We start from the raw sequence: 11,995 nt of genomic DNA, 5'->3' as shown, positions 1-11,995 counted from the left end.
GGATGGGGGACATGGGGACAGGGTGGGGACATGGGGGCAGGGAGGGGGACATGGGGACAGGGGTGGGGATGGGGACATGAGGACAGGGATGGGGGACATGGGGACAGGGTGGGGACATGGGGACAGGGACGGGGATGGGGACATGGGGGCAGGGACGGGGATGGGGACATGGGGGCAGGGAGGGGGACATGGGGACAGGGGTGGGGACATGGGGACAGGCTGGGGACAGGGGTGCAGGGACTCAGAGATGGGGAAGGGGAGGTGGGGGTGAGGATGGGGACCCCTGGAACACTGGTCTGAGGCTGCGCTGGGAGTACTGGAGGCAGGTGTCCTCCAGTGTGGGAGCACTGGTCCTGGGAGGGGCCATGATGGGAGCAGTGGGAACACTGGGAGTGCTGGAAGTGCTGGTCACACTTTTCCTAGGCCTGGGAGCACTGGGAGCGCTGTTCCCAGACCCAGGAGCACTGGGAATGCTGGTCCCAGAACTGGGAGCACTGGGAGCGCTGTTCCCAGACCCAGGAGCACTGGGAATGCTGGTCCCAGAACTGGGAGCACTGGGAGCGCTGTTCCCAGACCCAGGAGCACTGGGAGCGCTGGTCCCAGAACTGGGAGCACTGGGAGCGCTGTTCCCAGACCCAGGAGCACTGGGAATGCTGGTCCCAGAACTGGGAGCACTGGGAGCGCTGTTCCCAGACCCAGGAGCACTGGGAATGCTGGTCCCAGAACTGGGAGCACTGGGAGCGCTGTTCCCAGACCCAGGAGCACTGGGAGCGCTGGTCCTAGACCTGGGAGAACTTGGAGCACTGAAAGCACTAGTATCAGACCTGGGAGGACTGGGAGCAGTGGGAGCACTGGTTCCAGCCCCAGAAGCACTGGGAGCACTGGGACCGTGGGTCCCATACCTGGGAGCACTGGTGTCACTGGTGTCACTGCAGCACTACTGGCACTGGTTCACTGACAGCACTAGTGCCACCGGCAGCACTGGTGTCACTGGTGCCACTGGTGGCTCTGATGGCAGTGGTGTCACTGTCAGCACCGACAGCACTGGCGTCACATCTGTCACTGGCAGCACTGGCGCAACTGGTGTCACTGGTGCCCCGGGTGTCCGGGTGCCCCTGGTGCCCCTGGTGTCACTGGTGTCACTGGTGTCACTGGTGTCACTGGTGTCACGGGTGCCCCTGGTGCCCCTGGTGTCCCTGGTACCCCTGGTACCACTGGTGCCCCTGGTGCCCCTGGTGCCCCTGGTGTCACTGGTACCACTGGTGCCCCGGGTGTCCGTGTGCCCCTGGTGCCCCTGGTGTCACTGGTGCCCCTGGTGCCCCTGGTGACACTGGTGTCACTGGTGCCCCTGGTGCCCCTGGTGACACTGGTGTCACTGGTGCCCCTGGTGTCACTGGTGCCCCTGGTGTCACTGGTGTCACTGGTGCCCCGGGTGTCACTGGTGCCCCTGGTGCCCCCTGGTGTCACTGGTGACCATGGTGTCACTGGTGTCACTGGTGCCCCTGGTGTCACTGGTGCCCCTGGTGCCCTGGGTGCCCCTGGTGTCCCTGGTGCCCCTGGTGTCACTGGTGTCACTGGTGCCCCTGGTGCCCTGGGTGCCCCTGGTGTCCCTGGTGTCACTGGTGCCCTGGGTGCCCCTGGTGTCACTGGTGTCACTGGACTCACTGGTGTCACTGGTGTCACTGGTGTCACTGCAGTCACTGGTGTCACTGGTGTCACTGGTGTCACTGGTGCCCCGGGTGCCCCTGGCGCCCCTGGTGTCACTGGTGTCACTGGTGCCCCTGGTGTCACTGGTGTCACTGGTGTCACTGGTGCCCCGGGTGCCCCTGGTGCCCCTGGTGTCACTGGTTTCACTGGTGTCACTGGTGCCCCTGGCGCCCCTGGTGTCACTGGTGTCACTGGAGTCACTGGTGTCACTGGTGTCACTGGTGTCACTGCAGTCACTGGTGTCACTGGTGCCCCGGGTGCCCCTGGTGTCACTGGTGCCCCTGGTGTCACTGGTGTCACTGGAGTCACTGGTGCCACTGGTGTCACTGGTGCCCCTGGTGTCCCTGGTGCCCCTGGTGTCACTGGTGTCACTGGTGCCCCTGGTGCCCCTGGTGTCACTGGTGTCACTGGTGCCCCTGGTGTCACTGGAGTCACTGGAGTCACTGGTGTTACTGGTGTCACTGCTGTCACTGCAGTCACTGGTGTCACTGGTGTCACTGGAGTCACTGGTGTCACTGCAGTCACTGGTGTCACTGGTGCCCCGGGTGCCCCTGGTGTCACTGGTGTCACTGGTGTCACTGGTGCACCTGGTGTCACTGGTGTCACTGGTGTCACTGGAGTCACTGGAGTCACTGGTGTCACTGCAGTCACTGGTGTCACTGGTGCCCCGGGAGCCCCTGGTGTCACTGGTGTCACTGGAGTCACTGGTGTCACTGGTGTCACTGGTGTCACTGTAGTCACTGCAGTCACTGGTGTCACTGGAGTCACTGGTGTCACTGGTGTCACTGGTGCCCCGGGTGTCCCTGGCGCCCCTGGTGCCCCTGGTGTCACTGGTGTCACTGGTGCCCCTGGTGTCACTGGAGTCACTGGAGTCACTGGTGTTACTGGTGTCACTGCTGTCACTGCAGTCACTGGTGTCACTGGTGTCACTGGAGTCACTGGTGTCACTGCAGTCACTGGTGTCACTGGTGCCCCGGGTGCCCCTGGTGTCACTGGTGCCCCTGGTGTCACTGGAGTCACTGGTGTCACTGGTGTCACTGCAGTCACTGGTGTCACTGGTGTCACTGCAGTCACTGGTGTCACTGGTGCCCCGGGTGCCCCTGGCGCCCCTGGTGTCACTGGTGTCACTGGTGCCCCGGGTGCCCCTGGTGTCACTGGTGTCACTGCAGTCACTGCAGTCACTGGTGCCCCTGGTGTCACTGGTGCCCCTGGTGTCACTGGTGCCCTGGGTGCCCCTGGTGTCCCTGGTGCCCCTCGTGTCACTGGTGTCACTGGTGCCCTGGGTGTCCCTGGTGCCCCTGGTGTCACTGGTGTCACTGGTGCCCCGGGTGCCCCTGGTGTCACTGGTGTCACTGGTGTCACTGGTGCCCCGGGTGCCCCGGGTGCCCCTGGTGTCACTGGTGTCACTGCAGTCACTGGTGTCACTGGTGTCACTGGTGCCCCGGGTGCCCCTGGTGTCACTGCAGTCACTGGTGTCACTGGTGCCCCGGGTGCCCCTGGTGTCACTGGTGTCACTGGCGCCCCTGGTGTCACTGGTGTCACTGGTGCCCCTGGTGTCACTGGTGTCACTGGTGTCCCTGGTGTCACTGGTGCCCCGGGTGCCCCTGGTTTCACTGGTGTCACTGGTGCCACTGGTGCCCCGGGTGCCCCTGGTGTCACTGCAGTCACTGGTGTCACTGGTGTCACTGGTGCCCCGGGTGTCACTGGTGTCCCTGGTGTCACCGGTGCCCCGGGAGCCCCTGGCGCCCCTGGTGCCGTCCCGGGCGCCCCGGCGCCGCCGCCCACCCCCCGCGCAGGCGCGGTGCCGGCGGGGCGGGGGCGCCGCTCTGTCCCGCGCCGTGGCGGCGCGCCGTGGCTCTGGCGCCCCCTGTCGGCCCGGCGGAGGCGCTGCCGGTGCCGGCGCGGCCGGAGGGCGCCGCCGCCGCCATCTTGTCACCCCCGGCCGAGGGGAGGCAGCGCCCCGCCCCGCCCCGCCCGCTCCGCCGGGCCGCGCCGATCGGCCGGGCGGCCTCGGCACCCCGCACCGGCACCGGCGCCCCGCAGCGCCGCGGGCACCGCCGCCGCCGCCGCCACCCGCACCGCCAGCGGCCCGGCCCGGCCGGTGAGGGGGCGGCGCGGGGGGGAGGGGGAGGGAGGGAGCGCGGGAGTGGGGGTGGGGAGGGGGAGTGGAGGCCTGGGGGGAGGGGGCGGGGATGGGAAGGGGGAGGGGTTGAATTGGGGGAGGGGGTGTGAGTGGGGGAGGGGCTGTGAGTGGGGGTGTGAGTGGGAGCAGGGGGTGTGAGTGTGAGCAGAGGGTGTGAGTGGGTGTGAGAGTGTGAGCGGGTGTGTGTGAGTGGGTGTGAGTGGGTGTGAGTGGGTGTGAGTGTGAGTGTGAGCGGGTGTGAGTGGGTGTGTGTGAGTGTGTGTGAGTGGGTGTGAGTGTGAGTGGGTGTGTGTGAGTGTGAGCGGGTGTGAGTGTGTGCGGGTGTGAGCGGGTGTGAGTGGGTGTGTGTGAGTTGGTGTGAGTGGGTGTGTGTGAGTGAGTGTGAGTGGGTGTGAGTGTGAGTGGGTGTGTGTGAGTGTGAGCGGGTGTGAGTGTGTGCGGGTGTGAGCGGGTGTGAGGGGGTGTGTGTGAGTTGGTGTGAGTGGGGGTGTGTGAGTGGGTGTGAGTGGGTGTGAGTGTGAGGGGGTCTGAGGGGGGCGGGGGTGTGAGTGGAGGGTGTGAGTGGGGCGGGGATATGAAAATGGGGGTGTGAGTGGGGGTGGGTGGGTGAGTGTGAGTGGGGGTGTGAGTGGGGGTGTGAGTGTGAGCAGGGGGTGTGAGTGTGGGGGTGTGAGTGTGAGCAGGGGGTGTGAGTGTGGGGGTGTGAGTGTGAGCGGGGGTGTGAGTGTGAGCAGGGGGTGTGAGTGTGAGCAGGGGGTGTGAGTGTGGGGGGTGTGAGTGTGAGCAGGGGGTGTGAGTGTGGGGGTGTGAGTGTGAGCAGGGGGTGTGAGTGTGGGGGTGTGAGTGTGAGCGGGGGTGTGAGTGTGGGGGGTGTGAGTGTGAGCAGGGGGTGTGAGTGTGGGGGTGTGAGTGTGAGCAGGGGGTGTGAGTGTGGGGGTGTGAGTGTGAGCAGGGGGTGTGAGGGTGAGTGGGGGTGTTTGGGGGTAGGGGGCGTGAGGGCGATGGTACGTACGGGTGAGCGGGTGCGCTCGAGTGGGGGCGTGAGGGTGAGTGTGATGGGGGTCGGGGTGTGCTGGGGTGGGGTGTGAGAGGGATGGGGTGCGAGGGTGCACGCGGGGGGGGTGGGGGGTGAGGGGGTGTGTGGGTGTTTGTGGGGTGTGTCAGGGGGAACACGAGGGGGTGTGGGTGCGAGTGGGGGTGTGAGGGGCGGGGCAGCGGGTTGGGGGGTATCAGGGGACGGGTGCATCAGCAGGACACCCACGGGTGGGACGCCGGGGGCCGTGGGAGCTGAGTGTCAGCGGGGTGGGGGGCTCGAAGGGGCACAGCGGTGAGGGGAGGGGGCTTCGCGGCCGGGGACACCCCGTGGGCAGCGCGCCGAGGGGTTCCCTGTGCCCCACCTTTGGGGGGGTTCGGGGGGTACCCAGCCACCTGCAAGGCCTGCTGCAGAGGGGGGTCCCGCCCCGGTGCCGGGGGTCCCGCCGGTGAGGGGCTCACGCGGGTGAGGTGTGGGGCAGCGAGGCGCCCCACGGCGGGCGGGGTGTGGGGTAGGGGTCGGCCCGGGTGCTGCCCCCGGCCTCTGCGGACGACGTGGTGATGCGCCAGGGTACAGCGGGGGTCTGCGAGGAGGGACGGGCGACTGGTGGTGCTGCCTGTACCACCCGTGCTGCCTGTACCTGCTTGTGCTGCCTGTACCCGCCCGTGCTGCCTGTACCGCCTGTGCTGCCTGTACCCACCGTGCTGCCTGTACTGCCCGTGCTGCCTGTACCTGCTTGTGCTGCCTGTACCCGCCCGTGCTGCCTGTACTGCCCGTGCTGCCTGTACCTGCTTGTGCTGCCTGTACCCGCCCGTGCTGCCTGTACCCGCCCGTGCTGCCTGTACCGCCCGTGCTGCCTGTACCTGCTTGTGCTGCCTGTACCCGCCCGTGCTGCCTGTACTGCCCGTGCTGCCTGTACCCGCCCGTGCTGCCTGTACCTGCTTGTGCTGCCTGTACCTGCTTGTGCTGCCTGTACCCGCCCGTGCTGCCTGTACCTGCTTGTGCTGCCTGTACCCGCCCGTGCTGCCTGTACCGCCCGTGCTGCCTGTACCGCCCATGCTGCCTGTACCTGCTTGTGCTGCCTGTACCCGCCCGTGCTGCCTGTACCGCCTGTGCTGCCTGTACTGCCTGTACCTGCCCGTGCTGCCTGTACCTGCCTGTGCTGCCTGTACCTGCCTGCACTGCCTGTACCTGCCCGTGCTGCCTGTACCTGCCCGTGCTGCCTGTACCCGCCCGTGCTGCCTGTACCGCCTGTGCTGCCTGTACCTGCCTGCACTGCCTGTACCACCCATGCTGCCCGTGCTGCCTGTAGTGCCTGTACCACCCGTGCTGCCTGTACCGCCCGTGCTGCCTGTGCTGCCTGTAGTGCCTGTACCACCCGTGCTGCCTGTACCGCCCGTGCTGCCTGTGCTGCCTGTAGTGCCTGTACCTGCTTGTGCTGCCTGTACCTGCCTGTACCACCTGTACCGCCCGCGGCCCCACGCGCCGAGCTGCCGCGCCGTCGGGCGCCGTACGGCACAGGGGCACAGCCGCTGCCAGAAGGGCTGGGGTGAGCGAGCGCGGTACAGCCCGGCAGGGACCGGCGCCGCATTATAACGACTTTGACCAGATTCTGGTGTTTTTACTTTAAAAATCCCGTTCCCCGCCCCGAGGCGGGGGTGGGCGCAGCGCCGCGCTGTTGGGGAGCGCTCGGGCCCTTCCCGGCACGGTCGGTCGCCGACCCGGTAGCGAAAGGCAGCCGTTTGAGCACGGTTACGTGGGGGAGCCGGGTTTTTACTGTAGTTTTTTTTCTTGAACTACTTAACCCGCCTTTTCTCGAGGCGCGTCCGGGTCCGGTCCCCAACCCCGGAGCTCCTTAACGTCGAGGCCCCGTCCTTGCCGTCGCGGTGAATTCTCTGGCCGGCACCTGCCGGACCGGCACCCCACACCCTTTTGTCGGTACTGGTGATGAATTTTTTAGAGCGTTTCCCATAAAACGCCAGTCTCGGCTCATGGTAAGCTCCGAAACCGGCTGCCGCCCCCCAGGGAGGGCTCCCTGTGCCGAGGACTGTCACGGGGTGGGGGAACGTGAGGGAGACCGCGGCAGCCCCGGCGCAGTGTTTTTCAGCCACCTTGAAACTCGCTGCGCGATGCAAAGACGTCTAAATTTAGGATATCGACTCTTTGCTGCTTCCCCTCCTCCCGCAAGGCCGGCGCCAACCGAGCCCGCTCTCGCGACGAGCCCCTCTCCCGGCGGCACCGGCGAGAGGCATCGATCCCACGCCGGCTCCTGCCCGCCGGGGCCGGGCTGCTGAGCCTCCTGCCGCTCCCTGCAGAGGGATTGTGCTTGGGAGCTGGCATCGGGAGAAAATTGGGAACGGTTTCCTCACGGCAAGGGCTGCCAAGCGCCGGCACAGGCTGCCCAGGGCAGCGGTGGAGCCCCCATCCCTGGGGGTATTCCGAAGCCGTGCGGACGCGGCGCTGAGGGACGCGGTTTAGTGCCGGGCTTGGCAGGGCTGGCTTAGCGGTGGGGCCCGAGGACCTGACGGGTCTCTTCCAAGCCCAGTGATTCCGCGATCCTGCGGGAGACAGGGCCCCCCATGGTGACTATATCTGTGTTCGGCGTCAGCCGAGCCCGCCCCGGTGGCGCAGACGGGCCGTTCCACCCTCAGCCCCTGCCCTTCCAGCCCTTTGCTGCCACGGCTCCGGATGCAACGAAGCCGCCGCCGCGATTGAAGCGATAAGTTCATTCCTGAGCGCCCGCCTCGAGCGGCGGCTCCGGCCGAAGGATGGCGAAGGGCACGCAGGGACGCCGGGGCCCTCTCGCCCCGCGCCGGCGCCGGCGCTGGGAGTCCCGGGGTGGAAACCTGAGCGCGCTGCGGTCGGGCAGCTCGGCCGGGGGCTCTCGCTGCGGCCGGTGCTAACGGGCAAACCGCTCCTGGACCCGCATCCCGATCCAGGCTGATCCCAGACCCGCATCCCAACCCAGCCAAACCGCTCCTGGACCCGCATCCCGATCCAGGCTGATCCCGGAGCCGCATCCCGACCCAGCCAAACCGCTCCTGGACCCGCATCCCGATCCAGGCTGATCCCGGAGCCGCATCCCGACCCAGCCAAACCGCTCCTGGTCCCGCATCCCGATCCAGGCTGATCCCAGACCCGCATCCCGACCCAGCCAAACCGCTCCTGGACCCGCATCCCGATCCAGGCTGATCCCAGACCCGCATCCCGACCCAGCCAAACCGCTCCTGGACCCGCATCCCGATCCAGGCTGATCCCGGAGCCGCATCCCGACCCAGCCAAACCGCTCCTGAACCCGCATCCCGATCCAGGCTGATCCCGGAGCCGCATCCCGACCCAGCCAAACCGCTCCTGGACCCGCATCCCGATCCAGGCTGATCCCGGAGCCGCATCCCGACCCAGCCAAACCGCTCCTGGTCCTGCATCCCGATCCAGGCTGATCCCGGACCCGCATCCCGACCCAGCCAAACCGCTCCTGGACCCGCATCCCGATCCAGGCTGATCCCAGACCCGCATCCCGACCCAGCCAAACCGCTCCTGGTCCTGCATCCCGATCCAGGCTGATCCCGGAGCCGCATCCCGACCCAGCCAAACCGCTCCTGGTCCCGCATCCCGATCCAGGCTGATCCCGGAGCCGCATCCCGACCCAGCCAAACCGCTCCTGGACCCGCATCCCGATCCAGGCTGATCCCGGAGCCGCATCCCGACCCAGCCAAACCGTTCCTGAACCCGCATCCTGACCCAGGCTGATCCCAGACCCGCATCCCGACCCAGCCAAACCACTCCTGGACCTGCATCCTGATCCAGGCTGATCCCGGACCCGCATCCTGACCCAGCCAAACCGCTCCTGGTCCTGCATCCCGATCCAGGCTGATCCCGGAGCCGCATCCCGACCCAGCCAAACCGCTCCTGGACCCGCATCCCGATCCAGGCTGATCCCAGACCCGCATCCCGACCCAGCCAAACCACTCCTGGACCCGCATCCCGATCCAGGCTGATCCCAGACCCGCATCCCGACCCAGCCAAACCGCTCCTGGACCCGCATCCCGATCCAGGCTGATCCCAGACCCGCATCCCGACCCAGCCAAACCGCTCCTGGTCCCGCATCCTGATCCAGGCTGATCCCAGACCCGCATCCTGACCCAGCCAAACCACTCCTGGACCCGCATCCCGATCCAGGCTGATCCCAGACCCGCATCCCGACCCAGCCAAACCGCTCCTGGACCCGCATCCCGATCCAGGCTGATCCCGGAGCCGCATCCCGACCCAGCCAAACCGCTCCTGGACCCGCATCCCGATCCAGGCTGATCCCGGAGCCGCATCCCGACCCAGCCAAACCGCTCCTGGTCCCGCATCCCGATCCAGGCTGATCCCAGACCCGCATCCCGACCCAGCCAAACCGCTCCTGGTCCCGCATCCCGATCCAGGCTGATCCCAGACCCGCATCCCGACCCAGCCAAACCGCTCCTGGACCCGCATCCCGATCCAGGCTGATCCCGGACCCGCATCCTGACCCAGCCAAACCGCTCCTGGTCCTGCATCCCGATCCAGGCTGATCCCGGAGCCGCATCCCGACCCAGCCAAACCGCTCCTGGACCCGCATCCCGATCCAGGCTGATCCCAGACCCGCATCCCGACCCAGCCAAACCGCTCCTGGTCCCGCATCCTGATCCAGGCTGATCCCAGACCCGCATCCTGACCCAGCCAAACCACTCCTGGACCCGCATCCCGATCCAGGCTGATCCCAGACCCGCATCCCGACCCAGCCAAACCGCTCCTGGACCCGCATCCCGATCCAGGCTGATCCCGGAGCCGCATCCCGACCCAGCCAAACCGCTCCTGGACCCGCATCCCGATCCAGGCTGATCCCGGAGCCGCATCCCGACCCAGCCAAACCGCTCCTGAACCCGCATCCTGACCCAGGCTGATCCCGGACCCGCATCCCGACCCAGCCAAACCGCTCCTGGACCTGCATCCCGATCCAGGCTGATCCCGGACCCGCATCCTGACCCAGCCAAACCGCTCCTGGTCCTGCATCCCGATCCAGGCTGATCCCGGAGCCGCATCCCGACCCAGCCAAACCGCTCCTGGTCCCGCATCCCGATCCAGGCTGATCCCAGACCCGCATCCCGACCCAGCCAAACCGCTCCTGGTCCCGCATCCTGACCCAGGCTGATCCCAGACCCGCATCCTGACCCAGCCAAACCACTCCTGGACCCGCATCCCGATCCAGGCTGATCCCAGACCCGCATCCCGACCCAGCCAAACCGCTCCTGGACCCGCATCCCGATCCAGGCTGATCCCAGACCCGCATCCCGACCCAGCCAAACCGCTCCTGGTCCCGCATCCCGATCCAGGCTGATCCCGGACCCGCATCCTGACCCAGCCAAACCGCTCCTGGTCCTGCATCCCGATCCAGGCTGATCCCGGAGCTGCATCCCGACCCAGCCAAACCGCTCCTGGACCCGCATCCCGATCCAGGCTGATCCCGGAGCCGCATCCCGACCCAGCCAAACCGCTCCTGGTCCCGCATCCCGATCCAGGCTGATCCCGGAGCCGCATCCCGACCCAGCCAAACCGCTCCTGGACCCGCATCCCGATCCAGGCTGATCCCAGACCCGCATCCCGACCCAGCCAAACCGCTCCTGGACCCGCATCCCGATCCAGGCTGATCCCGGAGCCGCATCCCGACCCAGCCAAACCGCTCCTGAACCCGCATCCTGACCCAGGCTGATCCCGGACCCGCATCCCGACCCAGCCAAACCACTCCTGGACCCGCATCCCGATCCAGGCTGATCCCAGACCCGCATCCTGACCCAGCCAAACCGCTCCTGGTCCTGCATCCCGATCCAGGCTGATCCCGGAGCCGCATCCCGACCCAGCCAAACCGCTCCTGGACCCGCATCCCGATCCAGGCTGATCCCAGACCCGCATCCCGACCCAGCCAAACCGCTCCTGGACCCGCATCCCGATCCAGGCTGATCCCGGAGCCGCATCCCGACCCAGCCAAACCGCTCCTGGTCCCGCATCCCGATCCAGGCTGATCCCAGACCCGCATCCCGACCCAGCCAAACCGCTCCTGGTCCTGCATCCCGATCCAGGCTGATCCCAGACCCGCATCCCGACCCAGCCAAACCGCTCCTGGTCCCGCATCCCGATCCAGGCTGATCCCAGACCCGCATCCCGACCCAGCCAAACCGCTCCTGGACCCGCATCCCGATCCAGGCTGATCCCAGACCCGCATCCCAAGTGAGCTCTTGTCGGCTGTCGAGCATCAGGAAATGAGGGCTTTTGGTCTGCTGGAGGACTTACCGCACCCCAGAGCCGCCGCTTAGCAGAGGAGAGGCTCGGGCAGAATTTTTAAGAGAAGCTGTGGCCATTTTACCTGGTTTCAGTGTCTTGAGCCGTGGGCGCCGCCCCTGGACGCGGGAGGCGCGGGGCGCTTCGCGTGCCCTCGCCATGGGCGCGTCCGGGCCCCGCAGTGGGTGGGAACGGAAGGGCAATCCCTTCCTATCCCTGCGGGCTGGGCCTGATCCGGATCCTTAACTCTTGTGTCGGGTTTCGGCCCTTTGGCCCCCGCGGCATTGTCAGCTCGGGCGTAAACCGGGGAGGCTCCGTTGCTCCTGCTCCGTACCGTGGCCCAACCTTCCCGGCGGTGAGCGGCCGGCCTCGGGGCGGCTGCCCCCATCGCTGCCCGGTGCCGATTGTCAGCAGGGGCCGTGGCATCTGGAAGCATCCACAGCCCAGGGGTCTCCTCTGGGAGTTCCCCGGCTGTGTCCCGGGTTCTCCGTGAGGCTCCCCAGGGTCTGCAGGGGGTGGCTGTCCTGCCAAAGCCCCATGGGCGAGCGTGCCACCGCGCTGCTGGACGGGGCGGGCTGGGAGCTCCGGCAGCCGGCAGGAGGCAAGACCAGAGCGGTGCTGACCTCGGGAGAGGGGCAGGTGGCCTTCCTCTTCCTCTTCTCGCTGTGCCGGCCACCCTTCGGCTGCAACCAGCGCCGTTGTGCCCCACGATCGGGGTATTCGAGGAGCCGTGGCCAAGCTGACCTTCCCGCATCCACTCTCTCCGCACCCCCCCAGCTCGCCGCGTTCCCAAATCGGGGTTTTCGTGGTTT

The 11,995-nt window shown here is 67.3% G+C and overlaps 1 protein-coding gene across 2 annotated transcripts in view; it reads left to right on the top strand.

The window, feature by feature from the left end:
• Positions 1 to 3,642: 3,642 nt before the first annotated feature.
• Positions 3,643 to 11,995, top strand: part of LOC142053830 (casein kinase II subunit alpha-like) — a 28,584-nt gene continuing 20,231 nt past the window's right edge. Inside the window, exon 1 of one of the 2 annotated variants that reach the window (XM_075086003.1) lies at positions 3,643 to 3,808. The gene's annotated coding sequence lies outside the window, so the exon portion shown is untranslated. The remainder of the gene's footprint in view (positions 3,809 to 11,995) is intronic. The other variant, XM_075086001.1, reaches the window with a different exon arrangement.

This window comes from Phalacrocorax aristotelis, chromosome 2, assembly GCF_949628215.1.
Source record: "Phalacrocorax aristotelis chromosome 2, bGulAri2.1, whole genome shotgun sequence".
Classification (NCBI taxonomy): Eukaryota; Metazoa; Chordata; class Aves; order Suliformes; family Phalacrocoracidae; genus Phalacrocorax; species Phalacrocorax aristotelis.
This window is presented reverse-complemented; position numbering and strand designations above follow the sequence as displayed.